This window comes from Tetranychus urticae, chromosome 3 (genome assembly GCF_039701765.1).
Source record: "Tetranychus urticae isolate SD_2017Ah chromosome 3, NJAU_TeUrti_SD_1.0, whole genome shotgun sequence".
NCBI classification, from domain to species: domain Eukaryota; kingdom Metazoa; phylum Arthropoda; class Arachnida; order Trombidiformes; family Tetranychidae; genus Tetranychus; species Tetranychus urticae.
Genome location: NC_142960.1, coordinates 16290348 through 16313049, shown reverse-complemented (window position 1 = coordinate 16313049; position 22702 = coordinate 16290348).

Below are 22702 nucleotides of genomic sequence, written 5' to 3'. Positions count from 1 at the left end.
TCGGTTTTTAGAAAATCAGTGTTGGTAATTTCTCATATTAGATTAGTTCAGATTGGCAGATAAAACCAAACACAATAAAAAATGAAATTTTCTGTCCTAATCTTCAAAAGAATAGCCGTTTTGCCTTCGAACCAAGCGAAACCAAAGTATTAATAAAATTCAAAATGGACAGAAAATGCGAGTCGAAAGTTTTTATGAAAACTCGTCTCTCAACATCAATATTTAGAAATCAATTTATGCGTCAATTGAAAATGAGAATTTTCATGTCATTACTTCATTATCATTAGTTAAATCGTTGTTACGTGAAGCTGTAATAAACATAATGACTTATCGAATTGAAAGGAATGTAAACTCATGTTCTGCTTCATTATTACTATCTGTAGTTAAATGTAAACTTGAACTGATCTGTAACGATAAAGGGCACAAATCGCAAAAAAGCATAAATAATGTGAGTATGAATTTACATCTTAATGGTTAATCAGAGCAAAAGTGAAAAGCGAAGCAACGAAATGTCCATTTAATAATAATATTCGTTGCTAATAGTTGTTGCAAATATAATCAAGATAATGATTATCAAGGAAGGTTAACAATTGTTCCTAATAATATTTACATTAATGAACCTCAGTTTTTTTTCATTTTCATGATGAACTGATGACTGAAAAACGATTATGAATTAAAGCAAAAAATTGGAAAAAAATAATTTCCATGGAAACTGAATGACTTATTTTATTGTTATTTTTACTCTTTCCTTCCCATTCATTCCCTGTCCAAGTCTCAGTTTGACTTCTTTCCTTTGCTTCCTCCACATGGTATCCACATTCGTGCATCATGAAGCCTCCTATTGGCCCAGATTTATGTTCAAGATCGATAAGTCTAACCAGGAAAAAAAGATCATTATTCACCTGATTAATAAAATGATGAAACTGAATAAATGGTTAAGGTGAAAATGTAAGGTTAAAAGAAACGGAATGCCAATTGAAATGAATATTTATATAAACATATTTCTTGTTCATTATTCAGTTTGATGAAATGTTGTAATTAACCAAGCAACATTTGATTTCATTTCAATTTATCTGAAATGATCTCATGTCAAACTAGAAGATTGTCAATGTTTCCCTCCAATTATTATCAAGATCATAATGAGCCTGAAAAAATATTAATTGATATTAATGTTAATGTATTCTGCTTTACCTTTTATTCCTTGCGGAATGTTAGTAGCTTTTTGCTGTTACCTGATCGCGATAATTATCATAATTTAGAGTTTAGTGTTTGTAATTATTACTTATATCAATTTTGGTTATTGGAATGAAACTTTTTTTTTCGTTTTTTTCTTCAATCAATTAGGTTTGCTGTAAATTGAGTCAACTTTTTCAATTATTGATAAATCGAAAGTTTTTTTCCCTTTTTATGACTTATGAGTTTGTTCGTGAAATGAATTACTTGTTCTTTCCACATTATTTGGCTAATTAAAAAGATTGTATTTCGATTTCAGTTAACATCATAAATTATTAGCAACTTTATCCCCTTCGAATCTCATCACACTTTGCAATCAACGAAAGCAACATTAATCAATTCTGGTTCCTTGAATTAGAAGTGATGAACAAACTATTCATAAATGATCGCTACTTTGTGCTTCTGAATAAAAGAATAGCCGAAGATTCGAAGAGAAATAAGAGTTTTACCATTTAGTAACACAAAATGCAAGCTCATTGATTTCCTCTTTCGTTGGGCTTTAAAGCAACGACAATAGCATTTGGCTGCATCGAGTTAAACTAGTCGCTACTAAACAAAAATCGGGAAATCGTTATAGTGTTATCTATTCTCTGTATTTTGCTGAGATACTAGGCCTGAAACTATTAAAAATGCGATGAAAGTAAATCTTTCTGCAAAATAGAGCTGATCCGCAAAGAGAACGGAAGACCAGATTTGGTTTAATTTCCTTTCATTTAATTCTATTTTCTTGTAATCTAGTTCTCAATTACTAAGCCATGTGGCCAAAGAATCGAAATGCAGAGCAAAAGTATAAGAGAAACAATTGCTTTGATCATAGCTTTCGAGCTGGTTTTGGTACAGTTTGGAAGAATTGCAATTCGTTGCAAAGCCTTCATAAATTGAAATTTCAACCATTGAAATGCTCCAATTAGTTTGTTTCTATGTTACAGTATCGCTATCTTCGAATGGACTTGCATCAATTCATCTTAATGAATATCTAGCCTAAATATGCAATTTTTAAGTCAATAAATCATAATTGTTTCAGTTTGTTCATTTCATTTACTAATAACAAGTCTTTTTCTGAATTGCAATACCAAAATCGAAACCACTTAATAGCCAAAAAGAGTGCAACTTCATCCAGATAAATATCGGTCTAATGTTTTCTTGTTATTAACCTTTGTCCCTTTAATTAACGATTTATGAGCGTAAAAAGACAGCAAAAATTGAAACAAAATTGACCAATTTGATAAATAACCTATCATTTTGGAAGGAACGAAAAGAAAGAGAAATCGATAAATTTCTGTAAATAAGTAACCTTAATCCCAACACTTTTCAATATCATTAGTTAAACGACAGTCCATTTGCAGTTAGACAATTAATTTTAAAAACTAAACTAAAATCAATCTCTAGTTAATTGTTTGTGTGCAATTTTAAAAACACTGAAATCGATGAAAATAATGCTTGAAAATAGCATCGCAATCGAAAGGATCAAGAAAATTGCACATTGAATAAGCACTCGAACAATCAATCTATTTGGATGTTCAACAGCATCAAACAAACATTGCGTGTCATCATTGAATAGAGAAGTGTTAAAATGGAAATTAATCAAACGCTAATAATGATTTTATCACAATTTTCGAATTGATAATTTTCTCGAGAGAATTTTGTAGTTCAACCATTTTTCCATTTTTCAGCATTTCCAATTTGCTCGACTGTTCATTCAAATCTACGAATTGAATTGAACCAAACCTTTCGTTATTCATGAGTGAACAACAATAATCTTAATTTTGAGACAATTTCAATAGTAAATTATAATGTCACGAAAGTTTATTAGTTTATAACACGAATAATTGATTTAAAGGTTGAACCTTTTTGTTTCTTCAATCAAACAATTGCAACTGCAAATTATGACTTGATTATTAAAATAGAAATGATTAATGAATTTACAACAATGGAAATGAAATTTTCAAAGAAATGCAATGTTTTCGTTTTTCTTTGCTCTTTAATTTTGATCAAACTAATTGTTAAACTTTGCGACATCAACAATTATCTTTATTGTTGCAACTACAAATTTAAACTCCCAGTCAATTATAAACATTTTCATCACTAAAATGGTTTCCTTGCAACATGATAGTCTTCAGTAATTGTTGTTTTCAATTTGTTTTTTGCTGTCAAACCGAATCAATTAATCTTTAAATATAATTTAATTGAAATGGAATGGTCGTGCAGTTGCTTATTAGATAATCAATAATGAATTCTTGGAAAAGTTACTCAAATTTTCTTACAAAGAACTCAATTCTCTGCAATAGCAGTTAGTAAACAGTCTTTAAGAAACGATATCAGGTTAACCAGAAATTTTCATCGATTTTAACTTTTCTTACAACTATCGTCAAATATGACTTCAGTTTGATGCTTTGGATATTGACCTTAAAAGTGGTGTTATGAAAGGACTAGGTTTTAGTCAAATAAAGAATAAGTTTTCTCGAGAATTATTCAAGTTACCTTATGAAATAGCATAACTTGAATAATCTGAATAGAACAAAATATTGAATGTTTTCCTTGCAAATCCTCTTTTTTATTGTCATTTGTCCCAAAAGCACGCATTGATGTGCAATGCTTATTAGTTTTTTGACTTTCTTTGCCAATTTATCAACAATAAAATGGTTAAATTGTTGTTTCGCATGAAAATGATTTGAATTTAGTTTTGAATATTATTAAGTTTTGCATTTGGTTGACATGAAGTTGATTCGCTTTGAAGGTTTTGACTAAAGTTGGTGAATGGTGAAACAGTTAAATTGATTCATCGTGATCAACATGATCCCAACTGTTTCATTGGTTTCATTTGTGCATTTAATCGCTATTAATTTATTAGCGTTTCTCTTTTGCATAAATGGTTATTTCTCGTGATGTTTACTGTTTAAGAAATGATCAAATAGCAAAGCTTAAAGACGATGCAAAATGACATTTGTTACATTTTTTAATGTTATTTACCTGAAGAAATGTCTTTGAACAAACATCCACCATTGTACAGAATTGAACTAAAGCCAGCCTTTTGCTCAACAGAACTGAGTAAGTTTAAAACTGAAACTAACTAATTGCTTTACTGCTAATGTCGATTCAATCGGCTACAATATAATAAGAGTTTTGGAAAGAATGATTTCTCAGCATTTGAACTAAATTGACTCTTGAAGGAGTTTTTGATGACACAATTGACAATGGAACATGACATTCGACAAAAAATTGACTTTATTAGCTTAAATGATGCAAAAAGATCGACTGTTTGCAATTTAAAACCAAAGTCGGCCAATTAAAGCTTCACTTGCTTTCCATTTTTATGTAACTTGACAAGTTTTCATTTCATTTTTGACTTCTTCAATGATTCGTAAAATGTAAGACTTTAAAACAAAAGTAGATTCGAAGCTTAAAGACTAGTTTATAACATATCGAGTTTGTTCAACTTTAGTCTTGAAAGAGTCACGAAGAAACTTGGAGTAAGCAACGAATTTTTGACAATTTTGTGTTTTCGTAGAATCGCAATTTGATCAAAGTTAATTTAAAACTGAATGTTAATTAATTTATTTCAACATTCTTTTACCTTACAATTACCTGGAAATCTATCAATACAACTCAAAGTTTGTGATCAAATAAAATTGGAATAACATGTTTCGCTGAGAAACAGTTTTCTTTGAGAATGAAATTACATTTTCACTTGTCAATTTTCATTTCAATCTACATCAAAGCGAATACGCTTTTTTACCCTGAATCTGCAACAACATTTATCATGTCATCTCTTTATCCATCTCTTGATCATCATCATCATGCCCATCATCTTTATGCCTCTTGTTCAGTTTTTTCTTCTTCTTCCTGGTAACTATTGTATCTACTTTTATCCGAAACATCTTCAGGTATAAACCAAGTTACTCCATCATCTTTGGAACAAACTTTTTCTTCTTTTGCGAAAAAAACGTTGCCTTATTTAGTGGTACACAACATTTGATAACCTTTCGAGTAATGCAAGTGTAACAAGAATAAGAAAGCGAAGGTTAAGGTGGAAAAGAAGAAGATGAAGAAGAAAAGAAGAAAAGAAAAGAAAAGTTTTTTCTTTTTTGACATTCAATTTCTTTCTTTTCTCTTCTCATCATTATTCCCGTTTTCAGGTTGATGTCTAGCACAAGGAAAGATGATACTAAAGATGACAGATTTGATGCCAAACAAGAATGATGATCAAGTTGACACAACGAAAAACATCTCGAAAAACATCTTGAAATTTGCTCTGGATTTTACTCAATTCTAGGTTCATGAGAGTCAGCACATTTGTGTTAACCCTGAACACCATAAGTGGAAGTATTGAGAACGTTGAAATTGCACATTCGTTGTTAAGCAGCTTTAGATCGACATGCGATAAGTATCTGGATTACACGATATTTTGAGCTTTTTATTGCATTTTGAAGTTCCTTTGATCACTCAGTTGGTTTAATCGGTTTGTGCAGTTTCAGTGTTTCACCTTTTATTCAATGTTTAACTTGATAACTTGTTTATCCTAAAAGTAAACCCGTTTTATTAGAGTTTCAGTTTTCTTGAGTCAAAGCAAACACTGGGTTTGAGTAAACGGAACTATGGTCCGCCCAAATTGTCTTAATTTAATTTTAGGGTTCCTCATGTTTCTTTACCTTTTGTGATCAACTAAACCATGTTGATAAACAATTATAATTAAGGATCAACTTCGGGTGGAACCTGAATCCTTTTAAAATTGACTTTTCACTTTAAAATTACCTTCAATATTTGATTTATACGTTTGTGAAGCAAAGTTTCGGGTGTGTTTCCTATTCAATCTTTCATTGTAATTGTTCATTGTTTCCCTTTTGATTGTTACAATATTAATTGTTAATCAAAGTATCATTTTTGTTTTATTTGTTTAATCAAAAAATAAAATCACTCAAATGAAAGAGTATCGCCATCTAACGAGTCCTGAAAACTTCATTCCCTGATTTTATTCATCGACTTCAGTTTACTCTCCGACAATCCATTTCTTGGTTTTCCTGATTGCTCTTCAACTCATCATTGCTTCTCAATCGCAGTCTAATGTTCGGTTGGAAACATTCGTTCAATTAACTGTCATTTCTCGACCATAATTAGACTCGTAAACTTTGCATTCCTAATAAGTTTATTTACTTAAATCGCTGTGAGTTCAACTGGTGGCTTCCAATTAACCTTAACTTTCTTCATTTCACTTTCACATTGTTCTTTGTAAACTAATTTTGTTTCAAAAGAAGCTAAAGATAGAATATTAGTTCAAATATATTTCATTCCCTTGTCTTTATTGAACTCGAAAAGTCAATTATTTTCACCTTCATTTCTTCATGAACTGCTGATAAAATAAAATCTCTAAAGAATTATCTTGAAAATTATTTTCTCTTTTCAATTTATTCCAAGAAGCCATTTCATATTGGAGTATTATTTACAATAGCAGCATGATTAGTGAACTATAAAAGCGCTGTTTCTGCCTCAAACTCGAATAGTGAAAAGAAGTTCGAATTAAACACTTCAGATTTCTGATCTTTCATATTTTCTCCCGCAATACGAGCGAATCTATCATTTCAATTACAATCCTTAACCATTTTGATTCTTGGCTGATAAATTTTTGTCTAATGAACTTTCAATGCATTTGTTGGACAATCAAATGTGTTAATAAATCGAGTTCAGTTTTTTTGCAGATTTGGAAGCGACTTGAAAGTTGACTTAGCTCTGAGTTCAAGATATCTTCTAATGGAAGTAACATGTACTTTATTGATCATTCAGGTAACATGTAACTGCCGTTAATTTGGATTAACATCCAACTCATCTCTCAACATCACCTTTCATCATCTTTCCTGGTTACTTGACTTCAATAACAGCGACCAAAAAAGACTCAGAAAACAAATATTATTATTACTGTTGGCATCTTTCAATGTTATCATCGATGAAATGTTATATTGCATTTATATCAATCAAACCAGACTGAGCTCTACATTTATATCAATTGATATCAAAGCTTTTTGCATATTCACTTCCAATTTCATGTTTTTGTTAAACCTTACTTATCGGTAACACAAAAAACATCTGAAATGGCAGCAGACTTTCAACTGAAAACATCATTGTAATCATCGAACAATCAATACTAATTCAAAATCACAAAATACATGAGATAATGTTATGTGTTACAGTAAATAGACAGAAACATGTATTTTATGAGAAACTTTCAAATTATTCATATTGATATCTGTTGCCATTGAAAAGATTTAATGTTTGATTAAGATTAAGCTACAAACGTAACCATACAATTGACATTTTACCTCAACAAATGTCATTCAATGCTTACTTTGTTATCCATTCACTTTGACAACTTATTCAAGTTTATCATCAAAATGCATAACAATAATAATAATAATTTAAATGATAAAAAAGCATTTCTAAATTGTTACATTTTCTAGTCAAATGATGAGATTTTTGGTCAATATTTTCACTCGATTGCGATGGGAATCAAGTCAAGTTTAACTTGCCATTGAACCTAAAATTATGGGAAATTAATCAAGTTCAATCAATGAAATTCATGTTTCATTTCGAGTATCAATTATCTGAATGTTTTCGTTCTTTTCTTATCATTTTCTCAGTTTAATCTCATTTATCGATTGTTGTACTTTTCCATGTTATCCATGATTATGTTCATCAGTTATTATTGTCGCTATCATTAGTTATTGAATAAGGTTGAAAGGCGTTCATTTAATGAATCATGTTCTCTGTAATTTTATTGTTATTTAATAAACTTACATCAAATTAGATTGAATACTTAATGATTAAGGAGTGGTTATTAATTTCAGGGTTTTACTTAAAATTAATCATCTTATTATTTGAAAATTAATCTTCAAGAAAGGAAATAATCAGATGGAAAGGTTGCAATTTAAATCATTGTATTTGTTGGTGAAACATTAATTCAATTGTTCACTTTTCACTTCATTATAATTAGTGTTTTCACAATTTCAAGATTATCTAATGATTGCTATAATTTCACTTTCACAGCAATCAGTCCAATTGCCTCATTAGACATTTAATTATGTAAATTTGCTTCATTTTCAGTTTCTCTTCTCAAATTTACAATTAACTTCATTTCTTAATAAAGCAAAATTCACTTGGTATGAAACAAAACAGATGAATCAATTTGCTTGATTGAACTCAGTAGAAATCAAATCCAAAATCAAATTAAATCTTGATGAGCTTCAAGCTTTCCTCAAATAGCAAAACTAATAGAAAAAATGCACAAATCGATCGAAAAAAGAAAATTTCGACAACATGAAAATCGCTTGTAACTGAAGATGAACCTCAATTTCAAGACTAAATTTATGTCCAACTTGAATTGCTTCTAAGGCAATATTTTTGTATAAAATTTTGTTTGAAGTTCTGTCATTTCAAGCAATGAATAAGTGTAATGAAACTGCATCTCAACGTAAACCACACAATGAGAAATTTAATTAATTCTGACTTATTGAAACAGTTGACAATTTGTTAATCAAATAGTAGCTTAACAGCCTTAAAGACTGTGAGTGAAGCGCTAAGCGAGTGAAATATCTTGAAATCTGTTGGTGGTCATCATGCTCATCATGCTATTTGATTTACCTCGAGACTCAAGACTAACACTATGAGGTAAGCTTATCAATCAAATTTGAATAATTGTCTCAATTAAATTACGATGAACCAGAAGCAGAGTAAATTTGTTGAAATCACTTTTACACAAAAGGCAAGTGAAGAAGAGCATTTGAATGTGTCCAAAAAAACTTCTGAAAGTTAATCAAGATTTATTAGCTTTTACAGTTTTTTTCTTGTCATTTTTTATCAATTTAGGTTAAAACTACCTTTAATAATAATGAGTCGGAAAATGACAATTAAATGTTGGAATTAATTGAAGCAGAATGAAAATGGTAAATGTTAATGGCGTTAATAACAAAGAAGATAACTTTCAATTCAACTGTAGTTAATGTTTTCATTATCAAGAGAGTAAAATTGATTAACTAATTACAACAAGTAGAACCCCCGATCATGACTGATCGTAATTTTTTCACTGAAATGCAATAAATTCAATCCATATTTAAAGACTCAAATTCTTGATGAAAAACTAAAATGATAATGAGAAAAACTAAAAACTAAAATAAAATCTGGTTATACGGCTGAACAAAATGAAATCTTGTTGTACAGTTAAGGTACAATATTTTTCACTTAACTCTTTACTCGAAAGACAGTTTTACTTATCCTTCTAATCCAACAATAAACCATCAACCTGATTAACCAAAAAGTTTTTTCCCCAATGTCAATAGTAAAAGATACGGATTCTGCATTTTTTCCCCTACCCTGTTTGAACACTAATTTCTCAGTAACCTGAATTCCGAGAAAGTTCGAACTATTTTTTGCGATTGTAGTTTAATCATGGCTATCAACCTATGCGAAAATTTTCTTTAGAACCCGTTTAGTTTGGCCACAATCTTCCCGCAAAAATTTCATAGTTTGACTTTATATATTGTATAGATTGAAATGAAACATTGAGCTAAAAATATTGAAAATGAATGAAAAAAAAGGAAAACAATTGACAATTATGGTGAAAGGAAGAGTTCATAGTCTTAAACTAATTTAACCAAATTAAATAAATTCACTTTTGATTGCGTACAACTAAACACAATTTACTTTATTCAGAAGATTATTCAAGCCTTTCAAATCCTGAATACTCAGGTTCTTTTAGGATCACCAGAGTTCAACTGTTACAAGTCTTAGACTGTTGTAGGATTAGCTTTTTCTAACCAAGATTAGTAACCACAAATTCAACCAAAGAATGTTGTTGGTTAAGTCTTAGACAGGATTAACTGGACAGGTAGATAGCGTACTAGAGCTACTGGACACGAGTCATAAAGCTAACAATAAAGGTGAAAGTTCCAACCAGAACAAGCTCAACGTAGAACAGCAAAGCTCGGAAAGTAAGATGAGAAGTATTAGGGCCAACTCGAAAGCTTTAAGCTCAATTAACATTAGACTTAGTCTAGAATAGTTGGACCTTCTTCAAGGCAAATCTTGACCAAAATTTAGATTTCTGGCACTTCACAAGTATGGAAAACAGTGTTTTCACAATAACTTGAAACACTTAATTAGTCTTAGACTAGGAATACTTGAGATTTATAAAAAAGGAAATTTTATTAAATGAAAAGTACTGTATTTCAGGGTTCAGGAAGAACTTAATATTTTAAATGTGTATCACTTGTTTTAAACAGAAATATTATAAACTAAGACAATCAGAGTCTTGAATAGAGAAGATTAGAACATAGAACATAATTAATAAATGAAAATTAACTGGTATTTATACCAAATCAATCGGAAGGAAACCCGATTTCTTAACAAAGGAAAAGGAAAAGAAAATTAATCAATTTAGACAATTAGACAGAGTGGTCGAAAGTGTCTTAGACAGAAAATAAAGAAAGCATAGAAAATGAAGAAAGACAAAATCTTTTGTCTTTTGATTACAAAATTGTTAAAGTCAAGAAAAATGAATAATGTGCAATCCTTAAGGGATTATAATCAAAGTTTAAAACTTTCAACTCTTATGATTAGATCTTGTGATTAGATAAAAATGATTTAATTTGGTTTTGGGTAACTCTACCCTTCATATCCTCGGACCCTTGATTAAGAACCCAGAATTGAATTAAATCATTTATTCTTCATTCCATCCATCATCTAAAGCTTTAAGCATATTCGAGGCTGAGGTTGCACCATCATCTGGCCTTTTTGATACCATATCATCCCAAAGAGTATTATACTCGGCATTGGGGTCCATCGTTTTCTGATTTTTAGATGCATTTTCCGATTCACTCGGTTCAGCAGATCTCTTTGCCTTTAGCATTTCCACGATCTTCTTATTCCTAGACTGTGGAGTGTCTCCCTTTGATTTCTTTACATCAGCTTTGCATAATTCAGCAGTTCTCTTGAGTATCTCATTATCCGGCAATATGCAGTTGTCGTTGAACTCCGGAATTCTGATGCTTCGAGGGTTTCTTTTCCACTCTTCTGGCCATGAACAAAAGCCTTTGGCTATTCCTTCTGTAAATTCGTTGAGTAGTCCAGAAGTGACTCTATTACCACAAGTCTGTTGGCAATTCTCATTGTGAATACCTCCATGTACCTCTGCCATTTTTTCAATCTTTTTCCACTGTAGTAAATACAATCTCATGACAGTAGTCGTTTCCACAACTGGAGAATGAGGGTTCGCAGGCAAGGTATATCCATGAAACCATAAGAAGGCAATAGCATGAATATTCATCGGATGCTCGATGTACGGCGAGTAATAGTTGTTCACATCTCGAAGTTTAGGGTGTAACACCCGGATCTCATCTCGAGACAAACCCAAATTTCTTAAATGATTGATTAATCCATAACCAACAACTTTCTTAGCACAAGCCAAAAACTTAATGACTTGGTCTCTCGCAGTAGCTAGATTTCTTGCATACTTTAGGTCTTTGACCGTGAGTCCATGAAACCTTGAGTCGATGTGATCTACCTCTCGATACTTGACAAATGTCTCATAGACAACCTCCAAATTGGCATCCATAATTGCAATCCAACAAGGTCTCGGTCGGTAATAGCCATTTTCATTGATTCTTACATTAAACATTGAGATCGAAAAGATCAATTCTCTATCAGGGCATGTTGAAGCCATTTCGTCTATGACGTTCAATTGATCAGCTAGCATTGGTGGAAGATTAGCATCAGGACGATTCTGAAAAGATTGAGCTAATTGAGTTCTTTTGCGAGTTCTAGTCATAACTGTCCTCTCCTTAGTAGAAACAGCGAGCTCACGATAGATGTTTGAAGGATTCTTGCAGCTTGGGAAATTATCTTTTATCCAGTCTTGGACTGATTCAGCTTCTGCTGGAGCCATTCTTGCAAAAGGGTCTGCTAATATAAACGGCGATTCAGGATCATTGACATCATGTGAGTATAATACTAAAGATGATGTCGTTGAAATGCTATCCTTATCGTAATCAACATACTTGGCCCATCGTCTCCAAGTTTCCGATTCAGCTAATAAGTAGTAAGGGATTGAACTACTTCGGCAAGTTGGCCATCTTCTAGGTACGTCCGGAATAGGGACTGGCGCGCAACTTGGGAAACCTATTTGCAAGGCCCATTCTTCTCCTTCATCTAAAGGTTCAGTTGGATCAATCATCCTCTTCTTATTGTTCCAATGGTTTAACCCGAAATTCGCTTGGGTTCTCATTTCTATTGGAGTAACTTCCTTACGCTCATAACTTTTAATCAGGAATGCATAACATAGAGCACGTTCATGCCACATTTGTGGGATAGTCTTGGTAGGCTCTTGCTTTTTGAGATGTACTGGCAGCAATGAGTTGATGTCCTTGGGACGTTGATTCAGCTCATCTCGAATTGGACCTGACATAAAAGTCAACTGTAGAGTTCGGTCAAATTTGAATTTGATTGGCCCACGTCTGCATTTCTGAAGGTGATGCAGAATATTGCAGCTAAGATGCTGTTGCTCACAAAACTTTCGATGGCATCTAAAGCTTGCATCCTTAAAAAATTGAGCAATTGATTTGTCTTTGACTTCACCAAATTTTGGGTAACCCAGGGTTTGCAAGTCTACCAAACAATTTTGATTAATGCACATGAATCCATCCAATTCTTTTACCTTTTCCAATTCCAAATCGATTGGCAGGGCTTGAAGCCATTTAGCACATCCAAGGCAGTAAATCTTGTTGCATTGATGACAACTTCTCGGATTCAGGGCAACTTGTTCACAAAGAATGCACGTAATAAGAGTTTTAAACTCGTGGAATTGAGGATGAATTACCTCTGCTGCAGTATAACCTTTTCGCAAGGTTCCAAATTTGACTTTGTCAAGGTTGTCTTCCACCACATTCATCTGGAGTTTCTCCTTAATAAATGCATTAAACCAATTCTTGTCAGCTTCCGATTGCTCGATGTCTTTCTTTATATCCTCTCGGGCATTGATGAAGAATTCTGGTTTCAAGAAATCATGAGGCTCGGCAGTCCTTTTCGGTGCAGGAAATTCGCAATATCTTCGACCTTGATCAGCACTTGGTGGAGGGTATGGACTGTTGTCAGTAAAAGTTTTTGAGAACGAACTTAAGCCATAGGCAGTCTTCTCAGGAAGCGGGTCATAATAATGGTTCAACTCGTCTTGGACATTAGAGTTACCGAGATGAATGACTGTCTTTTCTGAACCAGTTTCATCCATACCTGGCCAATTGAATTCGAAAGATTCATTACCTTTGTCAGAATTTTCAGCAGTAGAAATACCATGGTTACCACCAGTATTACCAGAAGTGGAAGCTTCTAGGTCTATGACCGGAACAGGGACAATTTTCGCCAATTGTCTTCGTAGTCGCATTGCAAATCTGGCGTCTAAAATCTCGGTGTTGGCGCTGGTATAAGATCCAGAACTTGAAGTTGAAGCATTGGATACTACGGATGACGGCATCTCGATGAACAGTAGAACTTGAATTTGTTTTAAACAAGAAGTTACACGGCACTTGAAATGTTCGGAAACAGTTAATTGCTCACAATTAGGAATAATTCCTCCAAAGTTCACTGTTAATTGTTGATTGAATGAATCAAAGTTGAAACACTTTAGCTTATTTAAGCTTAACGCTGATAGACTTAGTCTTGAAGGCAACTTAGAAAATCGGATTTTCTCACAATTTGCAAATTTCAGGGAAACTGAATTAACTAAATTAGTTAATTTGAAGCACAATTTAAACAAGATAGTCGAAGACTGATTCAAAGAATTGAAATTATCAGAGAAATGAAGTTTTAAACTGGGAAAATCAAAGAAAACTTGAAAAGAATAGAAATTTGACTGTGTCAAGATGTCAACTGTCTTAATCAGAAGAACAAGTGAAAGTGAGTTAGTCAGCGTCTCCCCCAACTGTAAATTACAGAGAGCGCGAAGAATAGCCAAATCTTTAATTGCGCTAATTTCAAAATTTTTCACTTTCAGTCTTAGACTATTTAGCTTATTTAAGCTTTCAAACTGGATTAAGTTGACAGAAACAACTTTTCTTTTTCTGGTCACTGGTCCAAGTTTTTCAGCATCTTGACCACTTATGACAGGATTATCTCGCATAATCTGTCTATTAGCAGTAATGTATTTTCGCTTCTTTCTTTTTCTTCTCTTTTTTGAACTTTGAGCTTGATTTAATTGAGATGCATTTTCATCAATTATTGTTGATTTTTCAGAATCAGAATCAATATTAACTTCCAAGCTATCAGGCAAAGTTTGATTTTCGGCACTTAGTCTTAGACTATTATCTGAAGCACTTTCTTCTTGATTAAATTCATTTAAATCAATTTGATTTAAATCTTGATTATCGGCAGATGCTTCACTTAAGTGTTCATCTGGTTCAAATGTGTTATCTGTTTCAATTAACAACTCATTTTTCAATTGAATTAACGTTTCAGGGATAATCCCAACATGAGGTCTAGTTAATTCCAAGTTAGAAGTAAATCTTTCTCGATTCTCAGGATTGAGTAAAAGTACTGATCCATGCTTCACTCCCATTACAAAAAATGGTCCAAAAAACTTATTAACCAATTTTTTGGTTGTTCCCAATGAAGGTGCACTGTTTTTAACATAACACAAATCCAAAAACTTGTAAGGATTTCTCTTAGTCACAGACTGAAGTCTTTCTTGATAATAACTTTGCTGCTTTAAAAGCCTTTCACGAGCCAATTTTCGGCATTGTTCAATAGTTTCACTAATTGTTGCGTTCAGATTCAAATGTAAATCGATTGGTTTCTTCAAATATCGGCCAAACACTAAATAGTATGGTGAGAATCTGTGAATCTTGTGAATTGATGAATTAATGGCAATAACGGCATTCTCTAATGATGACTTTAAATCAATTGTTTCCAAATTCATAATTGATGTTCTTAATCTCTCGGCAATCGTTCGATTGATGCGTTCCACAGTACCTTGACTTTGAGGATGATATGCGTTTGAAACTTCATGTTTTATCCCCAACTTCTTCATATGATTTTCAACGTCCCCTGAAAGGAAGTTTCTCCCTCTATCAGTCTGAATAATCGATGGAAATCCAAACTCACTGAAATATTCATCCAAAAACTTTATCACAGTCTTAGACTTTTGATCTGGTAAAAGTTTTGCATAAACAAATCTTGATAGAGTATCAATCAAAACCAGTATTACTTTTTTAGCTCCATTCTTAAACGTAATTGGACCTTGAGCGTCCATTTCCAATCTCTCCAATATTGATTCAGGAACCGGTTTTAAACTTGGTTCTGCATAAGTAACATTAGATGATTTACCAAGGTAGCACTTTTCACAATTTTGGCATAAGTCTTTGACTTTCTCATAAAGTTTTTCCATCCAAAAACGTCTTGAAATCTGCAAATACGTTTTTTCCACGCCAAAATGTCCACCAAGAGGAGATTCATGTTCCTCTTTGAACAAATCTTTTAAGATTTTCTCGTTTATAACGATTCGATTAACATCGTGACCAAACATTGGTTTTCTAAACAACAAATTATTCAGGAACAAATAATTTTTGTGCAGTTCTGATTTTGGATCAACAATTAGATTCAGGATAATTTTACTGATTTCAATATCCTCTAATTGAGCATCTTTCAGCTTCTCATTCCAATTATCATCAGACTGGTAATAATAAATAGTTTTAAACTGCTTCTTTACCAGTGAATCAAGTAATTTGATTTCGTTGACTTCAGCTTCGATATCAGCTTCATTCTCATCAAAGTTGATAAACTTTATCCAAAATAAATCTTCTATGAAGTCTGCTTCAGGGTCTAACAATTTCGGAGACCATTCAGTTTGATACCTTGACAAACAATCAGGACCATGTTTGTCACCTTTGGTGTAAATTACTTTATACTTGAAACTCGATAGAATAATCTGCCATCTCTCCATTCGTTGATTTTTAAACTTTAATTTCGGCAACTGGCATAATGCATGATGGTCTGTTTCTACCAAAAATTCACTACCATCCAAATAATGTTTAAACTTCTTGATTGCAACTAAAACTGCTAGGCATTCTTTTTCGGACACTGAGTAACTCTGTTGATGCTTGGCTAACTTCTGAGAAAAGAAGTATAATGGTTTCCAATGCTTGACTTTGTCAATTGGAACATCTTTCAAAGATTCAAATTCACTCGGAATTTCTTGTTGTGGGTCTGCTTGAAGCAATATTCCTCCCACAGCTACATCACTTGCATCAACTGTTAGTTTCTTTCGCAATTCAGGATCAAAATGTACCAACATTGTTTCTTCAATCAAAGCATTTTTCAATTCATCTAATGCTTGATGATCTTGTTTGAGCATCTTGAATTTCCGTTCCTTGGAAATTAACTTATATAACGGCGTAGCCAAAGTTGAATAGTTCTTTATATACCTTGAAAAATAGTTGTAACAACCCATTATCGATTGAAGTTGTTTAACACTCGTAGGGTACGGCAATTTTTTCAATGCAGCGACTTTGTTAGGGTCAGGTCGAATCCCATCTCCATTGACAAGATGTCCTAACAACACTAATTCAGTTACACCAAACTGACATTTGTCGGTTTTGATTTTCAAGTTCCAATCACGAAGTCGATCAAGCACTAATCTTGTGTTACACAATAACTCTGACCAACTTTTTCCCATAACTGGAATATCGTCGAAATACCCCAAACATTCGGTATAGTTTAAACCATTCAGGACTGTGTTCATAAGTCGCTGAAACTCGAAAGGTGCACAAGCTAGGCCCATAGGCAACCTTTTATACTGGTATTTACCATCAGGCGTCAGAAACACTGTTTTACCTCGTTCAGACGGAGGTATCTCAATCTGGAAATAGCCTTGGTAAAGGTCAAACATGTTGAAAAACTTAGTTCCTCTGATTGCTTCCAAACAATCATCAATTCTTGGCATCGGGTGAAAAATCACATTAGTTAATCTGTTGACGGCTCGTAGATCATTTAATAGTCTGAAACTTCCATCTGGTTTACCAATCAACATTGCAGGAGATCCACCAGGAGCATTGCTCTTTTCAACAATATCATGCTTAATTAATTCGGCAATTATCTTCTGAAACTCACGTCGTTTCTCAATTGTGCATGGGTACGGTTGTTGATGTGGAATCGTTTGATCTCCAATATCAATTTTTATCGGCCATTTCTGCCAAGGAACTAAACCCATATCAGACTTAGTCTTACTGAAAACTTGTTCGAACTCCATTAAAACTTCTAACAATTCGTTTCGTTTTTCAGTACTTAGTTTAGGATCCATCCTTTTCATCAATCGTTCAGCTAACTGAAGCTCATTATTTTCAATTTGCAAATAAATCGGCATTACATTCTCAAACTCCGGTGTCTTAGACATTTCTTGAATATAATGAAGTCGTTCCACTTCCATTTGTGGAAATTGAGAGTTTGAATTTAATTCTCCATCCATCCATGGTGAATACGGCAAACTATCAAGTATCAGATTTGCAACGGTCTCTCTGATTGTATTAACAGAGGGAATTTCAGGCACATTTAACAATCCCCAGGATTCTTCTGCTGTGCAAAATCGGAAAGCGATTTCAGGGCTTAGCCATTCACTTTCAACACTTTCTCGTAAATTCACTTGGTATCTACCTCCATGATTTACCATTCCAACAAAATATACGTCGGCGAATCTATTACCTAAGACCATCACTGGTTCCAAATCTTTCATTACCTGGAATTTGATTATCCTTGTCTTAGACATTTTCGGATGCTTCATTATAGCATAAGCGGCTCCTTCAACAATTTGGCAGGCATCGGCAATTATACCTCGAACTGAAACATTCGACTTCATAATGAAGGCTTTCATTTTCTGGGCAAATTGATAGTCAATACACGAAGTACAAGCGCCAGTATCTAACAATACATCACCAACTTTAAATGTTTCCCTCGTTGGATAACACATAGTCAATCTGACTGTCGGAAAGTTTCTCGGTGATGGATCAATTTTGGTAATCAACTCCACTTGTTGATTATCCTGCTGATTTTCATTCATCATAAATGAATACTCTTTAGCTGGTGCTCTCGCCATGTATGCATTGACAATATTAGTTTCTTGTACCAAATTAGCTGATTCCTTAGCCTGTGGCTGATTCGAATTTTGCTGGTTCTGCTGGCTTTGACCAAACGTTGGTGCATTAGCCATTCTTAACTGAGCCGGTTGAAACCGTTCAGTTCGACCTTCATTCTTGTTAGAATTAGGATTTTCACTGGTCTTAGACCTTCTGGGCTGACGGCATTCTCGTGATGAATGACCCAAATTGTTGCAATTATAGCACCTGAAAGGTGGTTTCACTGCACGAGTTGATGAGGATGCTGATGCTCCACTAGTTCCACTAGCATTAACATTAACGGCAGCATGCTTTTTATCATCTCCTCTCTTATCCTTGTAGGATTCCTTACGCTCAGCGCGTTTCCTTAACTCAATGTTGTATTCATTAACCAATGCGGCGGTTAAATCTTGGATGTCATGTACTGACTTTGATCGGAACAATGAGTCTTTGACTTCTGCTGGCAATCGAATTAACACATCTTGTATGAATTCTTGAGGTGAAGGTTCACCTTTGACTTTGATTACCATAGTCTCTAACTTTCTGATAAATTCAGCAGGGTGTGAATCGAAATTCCACTTACATTGGTGAAACTCTGAAGTCGCCTGTGAAATTACCGCTGGATTTCTTAACTTGTCTTCCAATGCAGAAATATAAGTTTCACTTGTGTGCGTTTCCTTATCTAATTGCTTAGCAAAAGGTAAAAAATCGTAGGCCATTGCTTTCTGTAGCACATACAATTTATCGTCATCATGACAGCGTTCCAATGATAATATCCTTTTAATTGTTTGTAACCATTGCCAAGGATCCATAGCATCTTGAGTATAAACAGGAAGCTTAGGTAGCTTTGGTTTGCATTTTGCATAAGTTTTCGGTTCAGCCTTAGCTTTCTCCTCAACTTTATCTTTATCTTTGTCTGGAACTTTTGGGACTTTTGCAGCAGTTTGAGTAGTTGGTAAAACTGGTGAAACTACGGTTTCATCAAACACACGAGGTTCATCTTCATCTGTATCTTCAGGATGTTCATTTTCATCTTCAGCTTCTATCTGTTGTCTAGTTACAGTTGCGTTATTGCCTAAGGCAGGAGGACTTTGAGTATTATCAGGCAAAGTCTGATTCAGAATATCATCTAACTTGAACCCAGGATCCACAACTTGTCGCATAACAATTGGTTCAGCAGGCTTAGCCCATTTCTTAACCATGGCTTCGAGTAATCTTTTCGCAGGAGATGCTATCGGCAATTTTCTAATTGAGACGTCACTAGTCAGCATCATCGTCGGTGGGTCAAATCCCATTTTCTTGATTATCTCTCTCAAATCATGTTCAGTTGTGCCTTGAGCTCTGAGTTCTTTGATCCAATCAGGAAATTTACTTTTAATCATTAACGCATTAAAACAAGTATCACCAACCATTTCATCGGTTGCATCGAACACACTTTCTAGAGCAAATATTGTCTGAATGGCATCATAAAATTTTTCACGGATTATCTCGTCATTGTCAACGAATCGCACTTGCCAATTCTTTAACCACAGTTTCATTTCAGATGTTTCCATATCTTTGATATAATGTTTCGTTGATAGAGTTGTTTGAGTTTGTGATGTTGAAGTCTTAGACTGGTTACCACTTTGATCAACTGGATCATTTTGTTCATTTTTGTCTTTGTCACGTTTATCACTTTTATCACTTTTATCACTTTCATCACTTTCGCTTATTGTAAAACAATAATCAGTCTTATAACAGGAATTCATTGGCAATCCTGCCGTGGTCGCCAATTGAAAGGAAGAGTTCATAGTCTTAAACTAATTTAACCAAATTAAATAAATTCACTTTTGATTGCGTACAACTAAACACAATTTACTTTATTCAGAAGATTATTCAAGCCTTTCAAATCCTGAATACTCAGGTTCTTTTAGGATCACCAGAGTTCAACTGTTACAAGTCTTAGACTGTTGTAGGATTAGCTTTTTCTAACCAAGATTAGTAACCACAAATTCAACCAAAGAATGTTGTTGGTTAAGTCTTAGACAGGATTAACTGGACAGGTAGATAGCGTACTAGAGCTACTGGACACGAGTCATAAAGCTAACAATAAAGGTGAAAGTTCCAACCAGAACAAGCTCAACGTAGAACAGCAAAGCTCGGAAAGTAAGATGAGAAGTATTAGGGCCAACTCGAAAGCTTTAAGCTCAATTAACATTAGACTTAGTCTAGAATAGTTGGACCTTCTTCAAGGCAAATCTTGACCAAAATTTAGATTTCTGGCACTTCACAAGTATGGAAAACAGTGTTTTCACAATAACTTGAAACACTTAATTAGTCTTAGACTAGGAATACTTGAGATTTATAAAAAAAGGAAATTTTATTAAATGAAAAGTACTGTATTTCAGGGTTCAGGAAGAACTTAATATTTTAAATGTGTATCACTTGTTTTAAACAGAAATATTATAAACTAAGACAATCAGAGTCTTGAATAGAGAAGATTAGAACATAGAACATAATTAATAAATGAAAATTAACTGGTATTTATACCAAATCAATCGGAAGGAAACCCGATTTCTTAACAAAGGAAAAGGAAAAGAAAATTAATCAATTTAGACAATTAGACAGAGTGGTCGAAAGTGTCTTAGACAGAAAATAAAGAAAGCATAGAAAATGAAGAAAGACAAAATCTTTTGTCTTTTGATTACAAAATTGTTAAAGTCAAGAAAAATGAATAATGTGCAATCCTTAAGGGATTATAATCAAAGTTTAAAACTTTCAACTCTTATGATTAGATCTTGTGATTAGATAAAAATGATTTAATTTGGTTTTGGGTAACTCTACCCTTCAATGGGAATGATAATGATGTAATTACAATCAACGATTCCTCCGCAATTGTCAATGAACCAGGTTTAAAAGTCCATGTTGAAGGTGGTCATCACTTTGAACAAACTTATTGTCATTGTATCATTAATTCAACCCGAATTGTAATTACAAGGTAAACCAATCCATTTAATGGTAAATTGCGGGTTCCGTTGTTAATCATAATAATATGAATCCGAAGGAAACTCCTTTTTTGTGTGTTTATTCCAGTTCCATTTCAATCTCTTTACCCATAGACTTGCAATTGGGCTTTAATTTATGGTTATTCTTGGACTATTTCACTGTAATTAATTTAAACTGAATTAAGATTTTAATTCAAAGTTGTTTGTCTGTTTATTGAATCATTCCTGGTTTGTGTTTCAACTTTGCTCACTTCAATCAGTTTAATGTTTTAGCTTCGATATCGAATCAAACCTTTCGAGTTTTTACTCTCTTTTATCATGTTATTATTCAGATGAAATGAAACGAATAAAATAAATGTTTCCTTTTTTATTCTTTTTTTATATTCTCATTTTTAGGCAATTTCTCGTTTTTCTGGTTCGAGATTTGCCTTTCAATTTAGGTCAATGGTTTTAAAATGATATTGAAAGGTGAAAGGTAAATGATATGTAAGTTTCAAAATGTTTCAAGTTGTTGCATATTCATGTTGATTCAGGTAGACAAATTGAAAGTCAATTGGAGCGATAAGGAATAGAAACAATTTCAATTATGGTAAAAGGTGATGCTGTTTACCTTTCCATTTTATCTTCTAATTTAATTCGATTGGTTGAGAGAATCAAATATTTAAAAGTTAATTGATTTAAAACGTTTATTTTAAGCTTCACTTGAAAGAGCAACAATCAGTTCATTTACATGGTTAACAGATTGAACAAAATGCACAAATGAATTATAACCAAACAATAGCATCCTTAGAAGTTCATTTTCCTATTTCTTCATTCTGCTTCAATTCAGCTATTCACAGCTCTTCTCAGTCTTGACCAGTAAATTTCAATATCATTATGGTGTTTATGCTCAGTTCAGCAAATGCCAAACGCCCTTGCAAGAGCTTCTTCTCTGATACTCTTCTAAACCCATAATTGAACTTCTTAAAAAGCTGATAAGAATTGAATTAAAAGGTTTGATTGAATGCAGCTTTAGATAAAGTTCAGAAGGCTTGGATGGATCAGAGCCAACACTGATTTAGATTGAGACATTTATGGATGAGAAACGTTGATTGCTTTATTGCTGTTTTGCTTCACTCCAATTTATGTTCATCTGCGGTGAAATGAATTTTATTTGTTGAGAAATTTGTTGAATTCATTTAAAACGGACATTTATTATCCAACCTACGCAAAGATGTTAAGGTCAGAGTTGAAAGAGTTGAGTTTTCATTGGAAATAAGGTCAACTATTGATAGTTTTTGCTCGTTATTCAAAAGTTTTACCTTTTTTTCAACTTTTCCCAAGATTTTGTGAATATATTGATAACAATGA